This window comes from Lathyrus oleraceus, chromosome 3, assembly GCF_024323335.1.
Source record: "Lathyrus oleraceus cultivar Zhongwan6 chromosome 3, CAAS_Psat_ZW6_1.0, whole genome shotgun sequence".
In the NCBI taxonomy this organism is placed as follows: domain Eukaryota; kingdom Viridiplantae; phylum Streptophyta; class Magnoliopsida; order Fabales; family Fabaceae; genus Lathyrus; species Lathyrus oleraceus.
The window spans coordinates 55,055,646-55,068,408 of NC_066581.1; the positions used below are offsets into that span (position 1 = coordinate 55,055,646).

Below are 12,763 nucleotides of genomic sequence, written 5' to 3' on the forward strand. Positions count from 1 at the left end.
TATGGGTAACTAAATCTAAAATTGTTTTTACTAAAGAAATGATTAAAGGGAGAAGCAAGGCAATGATCATGCTACATGGACAGTCATTTCTCATGACATATGACAGGAGAAAAACATATGTTTCAAATCCTAACTCTGATAGAGGGGGCGACTGTGGGATTTGGAGGAAACCACAAAGGAAAGATAATTTGTATGTGTACTATTGGCAATCCCTCTATGTCAATTAATAAAGTTTGGTTGGTATGTGGACTAAAACATAACCTATTGAGCATTAGTTAGTTTTATGGCAGTGGTTATGAAGTCATGTTTGATAAGAAAAATTGTATAGTCATGAATGAGTCTGACAAGTCCATAGTGTTCAAAGGTAGGATGAAAGGTAATGTTTATAAAATTAATTTTTCTTAATTGGTTGATCAAAAGGTATTTTGCCTTTTATTAGTGAGTGATGAGAAGTGACTCTAGCACAGAAGGTTAGGTCATGCTAACTAGAGATTAATCTCTAAACTTAGCAAGTTAAAACTTGTTAAAGGACTGTCAAAACTCAATTATCACTCAAATGATCTTTTTGGAGCATTTAAAGTATGGAAAATTAATAAAGCTTCTTTTAAAACTAAGAACATTGTCTCTACCTCCAGACCCTTAGAACCGCTTCACATTGATTTGTTTGGTCTTGTTAGTACTGCATCAATAAAAGGGAAGAAATATGGATTAGTCATTGTTGATGACTATAGCACATGGACTTAGGTTAAATTCCTTAGAACGAAGGATGGATCATATGATGTGCTTAACATCTTCTACATACAAGTATAAAATGAAAATGAAATATTTTTTTTTAAAGGAAGAAGTGATCATGGAGGAGAGTTGAAAATGAGCCATTTGAAACTTTTATGAAAAACATGGAATTCTCCATGAGTTGTAGAGATAAAAAACACATCTTTGCAAGAAATGGTCGGAACTATGATCCATGAAAACAACTTACTTATGTACTTGTGGGAAGAAGCTGTAAACACATCATGTTATGTTCAAAGTAGAATCTATATTAGACCTATTCTGAATAAAACATCATTTGAGTTGTTCAAAGGAAGAACTCCAAGTATTTCTTATTTTCATCAGTATGTATGTACATGTTACATCTTGAACAATAAAGTCTATATTAAGAAATTTGATGTCAAAGCTCAAAACGGTATCTTTTTAGGATACTCTGAACGCTCAAAGACATACATGGTGTATAACTCTGAAACCAAAATGGCTTAAGAGTCAATACACATCAAATTTGATAAAAAAGAGCCTCATAGTAAATTGTCAGAGCTAGTTCAAAGCTTTTCAGAAATTTGTGTGTCTGAAGACACCTTAGAAGCTAGGGGCCTAGAAGATCAAAAGCTAACAATCCATCAGAATCTAGATGTTCAAAAGCTATAAAAATTCCAGGAGCTATAGGTCTAGAAGATGATCCAACCTAAGAAGCTCATCTAGATGTTGAAGATTCTGATGAAACTCAAGAGGGATCCTTAGAAGCATCATAATCTAAGAATACCTTCAAGTATAAGACTTCTCATCCAGAAGAGTTAATTCTTGGAAACAAAGATAATCCTAGAAATACAAGGTCTGCCTTCAGAGAAGAACATCCAATGCTATGATTACTCTCCATGACTAAACATACTTTTGTTAATTAAGAAGTTTTCGATAATAGTTAGATTGCGGCAATGCAAAAAGAGCTGAATCAGTTCCAAAGGAATGATGTGTGGGATCTGGTACCCAAACCTTATCAAAAGAACATTATTGGAAAAAAATTGGTATTCATAAACAAGTTCAATGAGCAAGGATAAGTGGTAAGAAATAATAAACATGTTGCAAGGTTAGAGGAAATCAGGTTAATTCTCTCTTATGCTATTAATCACGACATTATTTTATACCAAATGGATGTTAAGAGTGGGTTTTTAAATGGATTTATTTATGAAGAAGTGTATGTAAAAAAACCACCTGGGTTTGAGGATTCAGTCCACCCATATCATTTTTCAAACTTAAGAAATATGTGATTGTAACTTCTGTTAGATGTATTTTGCATGATGTCAAAACTAGGATACTTTAGCGTTAATGTATATCGAACGATATCATATGATTCTATATGTGCATATTAGCATTAGGAAGCATAAAAGCATTTGGAAACAACTTTGAAATTGTATCATGCATAAAAAATGCATGAAAAAGAATATTTTTTATGAAAAATTGTATCATAAATCGACACATACGTCTACAGGTCAACATATAGATTTTTTTTTATCATTTATAGGTCGACACATTCGTTCCATAGGTCGACACCCATGTTATAATATTAAAGAATTTAGCTTTTGTTCCATGTGCCACCTCTTCAGGTCAACACATATGCATTGTATAACATTCACAGGTCGATGCATGACCTTATATAGGTTGGCCTATGTGTCAAACATGTTGGCACATGACTTTCATATGTCGACCTATGCAACAAAATTTTCCAAAATTTCACAAAAGTTTCAAATATTTTGCATTCCTTTTTTCCTCCAAACATGCATGCATATAAATACTTCATATATGCATCATATACTAGTAAGGTTTCTAGTGAGCAAAACCTATACGAAATCGGGATTTCAAAACATTCTCATCATCTTCAACCTCTCTTCTATGGAATACATACAATCAAACTACACATAATCATTTTTTGATTGGGTTCCGTCTAGATTATGGTTGATAACTGAAAGGTGTGAAAACACAAGAAATAGGGGTTCGAATTGGGTTTTACAAAACAAAAGCTTTTTATGACCTTCAGAACACCACTTAAATGTTAATAAGAAAGAGATAAAAACACAAGTATTTTTATCTTGGTTTGCTTGAAACTCAAAGCTACTCTAGTCCATCCACCAAGGTGATTTCGCCTTAGACACAAAGACTTAATCCACTATAATCAACTGATTACAATAGTTACAAAGAATAACCTTCTTTGTCTTCTCAAGGATCCGACTATACCCTAGTCTCCTTAAGGATTCACAACGAACAACCTTCTTTGTCTTCTTAAGAATTTGACTATACCCTAGTCTCCTTAAGGAATCAAACAAACAGTTTGAATAATATTTTTTATGTTACAAGTTGCTTCTACACAAGCAAATTTTACACAAATGATAAACAAATACTTAAATAAATAAATTGTGTATAAAGAATGATAGCTTTTTCAAGTTTAGCAACGCTTCATCATTCTTGTAAGTTGTTCTTCTTCAAGTCTCTAAGTCTCACATATATAGCATAAGAAGAAGACAGTTGGAGGGTAAAATGGGGAAACCAAATAGAGCAGTTGTACACTATTGGATGGTGAAAGGAGTAATATTGCATATTCTCCTTCACCCATAAATCCAGTGACATGTCTGATGTATAGTATTATCCTTGCCCATAATATCAGGTAGCGGAAAGGATATTTGATTTGCACTATGTACTATTTGATGACATACCCATTTGATCTTATCTTCAAGTTCATTTGCTTCTGATGATTGTTGATGAAGCATGAAATGAAGAACCATAAAGTGGGATTCAGAAACTTCAGAATCTTTGGTCAACATCTTGACAGTGTTAATAGTCTGGCTTAAGATCTTAAGTGTCTTCATAATCTTCATAGGTTTTAGAATCTACAGGCAGAACCTTGATAACCTCAACGTATGGCTTGAGATCTTCAGAATCTTCACCTAAGTAACATAACTTTATAAGTTTATCATTCTTCAGAAGCTTAGTGATAAGAGTCACGTCCAAAAGCACGGACTGAAAGAACGTTGCAGTAACAACATAACGTCTCCTCATAAGCTTCTCAGGAGTGAATCAACACAGAAGCAGAAAGATCATTGCAACAACAACTTTGAACATCTTTCAGAACTTCTTATGACTTGCGCAGAAGCGAAATTGGAACTTATCATTCTGAAACTAATGACGTTGCACTTCATATACTCAAAATCAAAACTGGTTATTAAAGCTACACAATAATAAACCATTAGGGTATCAAATTTGTTCTCAGATAAATACAATATTGTTATCAACAAAACTCAAGGTATAGATGTAGAACCAAATCTTGATCTAACAATCTCCCCCTTTTTGATGATGATAAAACATGTATTTTTATAAACAATTTTGTACAGGTTAATCATAGAAGAATACATCTTACAGAAGCACAAAGCTCTCCATGAGATGTATAATCTTAAAAAGATAAAATCAGTATGAAAGAGCATTTTCATGATTAACCTTTTTGAAGTACCCGAATGATCTTCCATCAGAATCTGGTTTGTCTTCAGAAGTTGCTTGATGTTGTCCAGAGCACTGGTTTGTTAACATCAATATTCTTATGAGCTTAACTTCAAAAGCTCAGTTGAATTCTTTTGAAGAAGCTTCAGAGCTGGTTATTTTCATAAGCTTGAATTTTGGTTATCTTTGAAATTCTCTTTCAGAGCTTGATTACCTTTGAAGAACAAATCTCTTTGAAAAGAACTTTCATAACCTGGTTAAGAATTCTTCTTAAAATCTTGATTGCCAAGTCTGATTACTATGGAAGTTACACTTCCTCATAGCTTGATGCTGAATTTTCTAATTCTTCAAAACTTGATGCCAAGTACCCAAGTACTAAGTTTAGATGGTTATTAATTTCTTGAAGACTCGTATGCTTGGATCTGATTCTTGGTTGAGAATCTTTCTTAAATTTTCAACGTGAAGGTTTTTCGGACTCAAATAGAAGACCATTTCATCGGAAACTGGTAACTTACATTTTGATCTTTGAAACTTCAGAAGAGCTTATGATGTTGGAACTTAACCCTACAAAAAAATTAACAAACTATTCTTCGAGGTATTTGTTAGAAGAAACTTAAACAATGTCTGGGTTCTTATTCAAAAATATGGGTATTTCAAAATTAATTACGATTCTTCCCCTTAGATATGTTTCTCACTCTTTGTCATCAATCAAAAAGACATAGACAAATAAAGTAAAATAAAATATGGAAATAAACAAACATGATTTTCATTAAGTAATGTCAAAAAGCAGAAAAGATATAGTTGATTACAAAGACAAAAATACAAAGAAAAACATAATAGAAATGCAACAAGACTCAAACATAAAAAGGTACACACATACTTAAATATAAATAAAAAGCACACACACGTGCGAAAACTATTTTTGAAAACTAAAGATTTTGGGAAGGAGGAGAAGGCGGCGAAACAGCTGGTAGTCATCCGGTAGATTTAAGGGATCCACCAAAGGATCAATATTATCTTCAAGATAGATCTCCATGTAGTATGCCAAAACTTCTAGTGGATCGATCTTTGTGAAGATAGGGTAGTTTTTCGACGGGATATTACTAACGTTGATTTCTTCTTTGGATGGAGGATTGCTTTCAATGGTGACAGATCTAGGAGGAGATTTAGGATGAGCTAGTTGCAGTTGTTGAAACTGTTGTTGAATTTGTTGTTGAGGAGCAGCCATTGTTGAAGTTGAAGGAGAGGATGAACAGTTGCAGAGAGGTGTTTTAGGTTTGAAAGAAGAAAGTGTGGGAATAATGTGAGCGTAATGTGAAAATGTGAGTGAAGTGGGTTTATATAGAAAAGTTTTGCAATGTCGACAAGGTAAAAATTACATATTCATAGGGGGAAGCGTAAGAGATTTTAACCTAATTTTAAGAATTGTGAAACCCAATGTGTCACACTATTATCATGCATGCTCAAAAAGTGGGACAACTGTCACCACTTAGAACTACATGATATCAAACAATATGATAAACATTTAATGCAATGACTGTTCAGAATTAAGAAGACAAATCGATAAGATTGTTTCTTATCAAAACCTTTATGATTCATGAAACTTACTCACTTCAGAAAGCTCATGTCTTAGAGTCAACAAATAAATTCTTAGAATCTAATCTAGATTTCTAAAGACTTAAACATTCTAAAATTCATCTTTTCATTTTGGACATAAATCCATAAATAAGTTTTTCAGGATGAAAACAAATATATCTTCAGTAAGGGATTTTGTAAAGATATCAGCCCATTGATGGTCTGTATCAACAAATTTTAGGTGAAAAATACCCTTCTTAACATAGTCACGTAAAAAAATGATGTTTAATTTCAATATGCTTAGCTCTAGAACGCAAGATAGGATTCTTATATAAATAGATAGTAGAAGTATTATCACATAGAATAAGAATGTTACTCTCGAGTATCTGATAATATTCTAGTTGACTCTTCATCCAGAGTATCTGAGTGTTGCATCCAGAAGTTGCAATATATTCAGCTTCGGCTGTTGAAAGAGCAATTATTGACTATCTCTTGCTGGACCATAAGATTAGATTGTCTCCTAGAAATTGACAACTTCTAGGAGTACTTTTCCTTTCTATTTTGTGTCAAGCGTAGTCAGCATCACAATAGCCTACCAATTTATATTCACTTGATTTTCTATAAAAACAAAGCAAGGTTAGTAGTACCTTTCAGATACCTAACACTACAACAAACAAGACCTTAGACAGCGCTTTTTTTAGCCTTAGACAGCGCTTTAAAGCGCTGTCTAAACCTCCGCTGCTAAAGGTTTAGACAGCGCTTTTTTAAATCTTAAAAGCGCTGTCTAAGCCCCCCCCCCCCCCCCCTTAGACAGCGCTTTGGCCAAAAGCGCTTTATAAGACCCTCTTATTTTAAATTTTTTAGGTATACCTTAGACAGCGCTTTTGAAAAGCGCTGTCTAAGCCCCACCCCCTTAGACAGCGCTTTGGCCAAAAGCGCTTTCTAAGACCCTCCTATTTTAATTCTTTTAGGTATACCTTAGACAACGCTTTTCAAAAAGCGCTGTCTAAGCCCCCCCCCCCCCCCCCCTTAGACAGCGCTTTTTACAAAAGCGCTGTCTAAGGTATACGAAAATTGAAACTAACATTTTGATTTGTAACTAACCATTGCATTTCATATAAGTTTAGCATTAATTTCATGAGCATTGTAACAGATTTTGAAGGATATATAAACGAAATTCCAGTTTCACAAAAGCAATTTTCTTCATCCATTCCAATTTTTAAAGATTCACTCATTCACAAAATTCCAGTTTCACAGAAGAAATTCTTCATTCATTCATGAAGCAGAATTGTCATATATTCATCCATGAATTTTCCACAAGTCAGAAACGGCACAAATCAAAAGTTTTAGAACATACATAACAACGCCACAATTAGCATTCCACAGGAAAATAAGTATACCCTTAATTAAATCCTAATAATTACACATAGACATCATTGAAACTCGCTAATAAAAAATTACCAAAAGTGCAAGAATTAACCGTGGCAGCCCACCCCAATTCGGTACAGATGCAAATTCTGAAATCAGTTCGAAACCAAGGTAGTACATCCTGCATAATTATCACAACAGAACGAATGTTGTAAGTTAACATTAACCAATATAACTGAATCTAACATAATCATGTAATACCGTCACTAACCCTACTTCAAGTTATTAACATGGTTTTCTAAACAACTCACAATTCAAACCATTCAAACAGCTTTTTAACAACATAGCAGTATGTTATAACCATCGTAAACGACATTTTAATCGAGTTTTACTAAGTATCGGTGGCAAAATTCTCAATTAACTTCAAATCCATTACAATTATTAAGTTGTTGGCAAGTGAGCAACTCAAAACACACTAGCTAGTGCTGTCTAAAACGAGTCGTTAGCAGATTCCCAAAATTAGTCATAACAACTTAACTGATACAACTTGCTGCGGTAACAGCTCCCGGCGCTCATGCCCAATGACAAGTCATGCACCAAGACAATCATTAGCATAGCGGAAAGTTTCAGCAAGTAAGTTCTACATCAAATAATCAGGCAAGTGTTTGGTCATGGTCTTGGCCTTCACTAATAATGTTTCTGATACTAATAGGCCATGACAGATCTCACCATCAACTTGCTAACAGATTTACTAACATCAATCTAACCTTTTGTAATAACATAATTTCAAAGCAATCGATTATAAATAAAACTAACAGAGTCAAAAAATGGGAAATAACTAACAGCAGGACTTTGACTAACAGTTAAGTTTTTTTTTTCTAATTTCATAATAACCATGACTAACTAGTTCTCTAACTTAACCTAACTAATTTTAAATTGATTTGACAGACTTGTAACTAACAAAACAAACTAACATTTTAACAGCAGAACTTCCAACCACAACAAACCTTCATAGAAGTAACGTGCAAATCCAGCTGAACTGCAAGCTAAGGTCCAATTTTGACTTATCCCTGCAAGCAATACAACTATTTTAACTGATGGAAATAATTAATAGAAAATCAATTCACATATAAAATTAACTTGCAACTAACAGAGTTTTAACAAAAATCCTAACAACCTGCCCTAACATAACTAACCTGCCTGATCCGTTGCCCGATTTGGTTGAGAATACCATGTATATAACAGTGCAATCAGAAGCTTTTCTAGTTTTTTCATTCCTCACCTTCAATCTTCACTCTTCACTCTCAAGCTCTCTACCCTCATATTCAGAATCGGTTGCTTTTTGCTCAAAGATTAGAGCTCATTCTTCACAGTTCATCTCTGAGAAGCTCACTTCACTTCCCTCTCGCGTGACCACTTCGCCACGTAACCACCGCAGTGATGACTCTGCAATTCCATAACACAGTTCAGAAGAGTTGAAGAAGAAGAAGAATCGCAATCACAGTTGAGAAGAATAAGATACATAACGAGTGACACAACAAGAGGAAGAGAAGCTAATACCTGCGATTCTCTGAAAATCCACCGCACCGGAATTCTGAGCCGGATTGGAGTTGGATCCAAATTTGATCTTCCATTCGCAATTGGTGTTTAACATTAAAAGTAATCTGTTCAATTATAAGGCATTAGTTGTCAAAAGTTACTAACAATGGAAAATCCAAGTCTTGAGACATGAGAGTTTGGGCAGTCAGCTGTTAACCTTAACACCATCCAACTTCAAACATAATTATGATTTTGAAAATATATAACAAAAGAAGCAGAGAAAACAAAGAACAAGAGATAACCTGAATCCGTGCTCCAGTAGAAGCTTGCATACTCTTAATTGTTTCTCCTCCTTTACCAATTATAAGGCCGACCTAAGAAACCAAATCAACTATAAACAAAACACTGTAGAAAGTACATGGGTGTACATATTTCGGGCAACTTTGCACACCTTATTGTTTGGGATTTGCATCGAAAATTCATCACCCCCAGATTGTGCAGCCATCCGTCTAGTACCACCACCGGCAGAAGCCCCGGCTTCAGCCTAGTAAAGAAGCAACTCTTATCAGTGATGTTAATGGTTACATTTCCCCCAGATTATTACAGTTAAAAATCAGTAGAAAATAACCATCGTCAATGACGCTTCACTAACAGGTTACAGTTAAGGCCATTCGACTTTGAAGATCATTTTATAAAACAAATTCAGCACAAAACAATCATACTAAAGTTACAAAATCAGTTCAAAACAAATACTGTCAGCAATATTTCACTAGCAGGTTACAGTTGCAGTCATTCAAACCTCACTAGAGCAAATTAATCACTTTTTTTTCATGATTATGGAAAAAAAAATAGAGATGTACACGTAAGTACAGAACAGTTATAGAAAATAGGACAAGAACAAGGACAGCATTTCTGTAGAAATTGTATAGAATCATGTAACCAAGCCTTTGGTAATTCCAGTGACCATGAACCAACAAGAGAGGAACTAAAAACCTAAACTGTCCCATTGCGAAATCTGATGACATTACAGCTTGCCTGCCCTCTTATCCACTGATGCCGACTCCGACATCAGCCATTTGAATCATTGAAACATCATTAGCACCTGTAAACACATGCATATACATAATCAGACTAGTATATTACAGGAACTAGAACAAAATAATGGCGACAAAATGAACAAAAAATTTACTGACTAAAACGAAATCGAGAGAAGAATTCATACCGTCTCCAATGGCTAGTGTCATGTCAGATGTTCTCTTCTTCACAAGGGAAACAATACCGGCTTTTTGCAGAGGAGCAACTCGACAACAAAGAACAACGGAACACAAACTCGCAAGTTGAAATAACTGAACCAACACAAGTAGCCAAAATCAGTAAATAAAGCATCATCAAGAAATTCACTGTAAAGAGGTGTGTGTGTGTAAATAGTATCGGCAATTGAAAAAACATAATTGATACCGTATAAATAAGAGCCAAATGCAGAATAATCAGTGTGTGTGTGTGTGTGTAAAGAGGTGTCAAATGATTAATTATAACAAATTATAGATTATTTGAGTATCAAATGATCTTGCATCCATTAATTGCAACATACATCTTGACATCTTGCAAAAAAAAAACACTTTTTATTCCAGCAATGCTCTATCCTACTTACAGTTATGACTAGCCAGTGCCATCATGTGACAAGTGTAATTCCAGCAATGCTCAAAATGAAAGGGATACCTTTTCTCACAGAAAACTTATTATGGATTTGATTAACAATTGCCAAGCTAAACTGTGCATATCTACTCCAACCATAGGGCAAACTAGTTGAATCTGCGACATCCAAATACATGGACAAATAGTCCACATTGTTTCCTGTACCAAATGCCCTGCTGTCCATAGCCAAATACCCTCAATTCTGCAATGCATCACTCATTCCAACCAACCTTCACCATATTGCCATCACCAAATTTACAACAATGCATTCCAAAACATGCACAAACATCAAGCAAGGCAGGTCAACATACAAACCTGCAACAGACCTTCACAATTCAACCATGCATCAATTCAATTTCAGCCGCATCAAACTAGAACAAACCTGCAAAGTTCAGTGCAATTTCATATGAACAAACACACTTTCAATCCAATTCCATCAAGCTGCAAAAAGCCATAGCAAGCAAGCATCAATCCATGAGCACCCTGCACCAATTCAACTGTTGCAGCAAAACCCAACAAATACAAACAATTCCAAAAATACCTAACAACTTCATACCTGCAAGAAGACCAAGCATCCAATGCAACCTAACCATGTGCATATAAATGGACATAAAACTTGCAACAAATTCCAAACCATGCAACCAAAACCAACAGCAGTCCAAGTCAACAACAACAAGTCCAAGGCATCATAGCATTCACGCATTTGAAGCATAACTGCAATTCCACATTAATGTATAGTAAGCCAATTCCACTCAATTCACATTTTACTACAGTAAAGAAGTAACATTAACAAATGTAATATAGTAAAAAGAGCATAACAATCCAAAAGAAGCAGACAAGCAAGGTACAAGGGCGCAATGCTTTTTCAGAGCAAACATGCATTTGGAAAAACATGGTCTAGCATTTCCAATTCCATTCCCTTTTATAAATCAAAACCCAACAAAAATCCTTTACTCTTCAATATAAAAGAAGAGCACACTCAAAGTTAAAGGAGGGGAGACAACATCAGAGTTTGAAAAAACACACAACATCAAACACTATTCTCAAGCCCTAAACCTAAACAGTTGAAACACCAAACCTCAAAATCTCAAGTCTCGAGCTAGCCCAAAATCCCTCTCAACCCTCACTTATTTTTTTAATAGAGGAAGAAGAAGAGAAAGCATAGAAAAGTAAGAGAGGAGACCTCGCCTGAAATCTTCGTCGTCGTTGCCCTCACTCTGGTCATCTTTTCCGACGAGGTAGTGACTCAAGTTCCTCGATTGACCTTTTTTTGTTCCCATCATGTAAAGCTCGCCTGATGGAGTCAAATCCCTATGGTTTGAGACTTTGACTCTCTCTCATGGCCATTTAATTTATCTTTAGGATTTTAGGGTTCATGATTTCTTCCTTTCGATTCTCCTGTTTGATTGAGAGTTAGGTCTTGGGGTGGTGGTCTTTATGCCTAGGAGGACAAGACGAAGGGTTTGAGTCATTTTGTTTCCTGGTTTGAGCTCCACCACCGTCGACGATGATTTTGAGGTCTTGGGCGCTTTTGGTTTTAATTTTTTTTTTTAATTTAAAGACTTTAGACAGCGCTTTATCAAAAGCGCTGACTAAGGTCTATATTTAAAAGCGCTTTCTAAAAGCGCTGTCTAAGGGGGGGTCTTAGACAGCGCTTTTAGAAAGCGCTGTCTAATACCCCCCCTTAGACAGCGCTTTCATTATATTTTTGGAACATTTTCCGTGTTTTATTTTAATTTTAACCTTAGACAGCGCTTTCTTTTAAAAGCGCTGTCTAAGATGCGCTGTTAAAAGTCATTTTTGGCGTAGTGTAAATATTCTCTTAACAACAGTTAAGTGAGTCTCCCTAGGATCTGATTGGAAGCGAGCACATAAGAAGACACTAAATAAAATATCAGGTCTAGAAACGGTTAGATAAAGGACATAGCCTATCATACCTCTGAATAGCTTCTAAGTTACCTTACTACTTACCTCTTCTTTCTCCAGAATACATATAGGACGCATTGGAGTCTTTGCTTGCATTCTGACAAGTTGAATTTCTTTCGAAGTTCCCTTGTATGTTTTCTCTGATAAATGTATGTTCCTTCTGAATGTTCATCAATCTGAATTCCCATAAAAAAATTGAGTTCTCCCATCAGACTCATTTCAAAATATGCGTATATTGACTTAGCAAAGTCCTTGCACAGAGAAGCATTAGCAGAACTAAAAATAATATCATCAACGTAAATTTGCACAACCAGAATATTGTTCTTACAGGTTTTGCAAAAGAGAGTTGTGTCAACTTTCCCTATGCTAATATCATTTTCCAAAAGGAAGTTATTCAGTCTGTCAT

The 12,763-nt window shown here is 35.0% G+C and overlaps 1 long non-coding RNA gene across 1 annotated transcript; it reads right to left on the reverse strand.

Moving 5' to 3' along the window:
* Positions 1-9,695: 9,695 nt before the first annotated feature.
* Positions 9,696-11,480, reverse strand: LOC127128914 (uncharacterized). The gene is made up of 3 exons (XR_007806081.1): positions 10,456-11,480; positions 9,959-10,082; positions 9,696-9,838 (listed from the first exon to the last, which is right to left on the reverse strand). It is a non-coding gene; the product is annotated as an uncharacterized LOC127128914 (long non-coding RNA).
* Between the last annotated feature and the right edge of the window lie 1,283 nt (positions 11,481-12,763).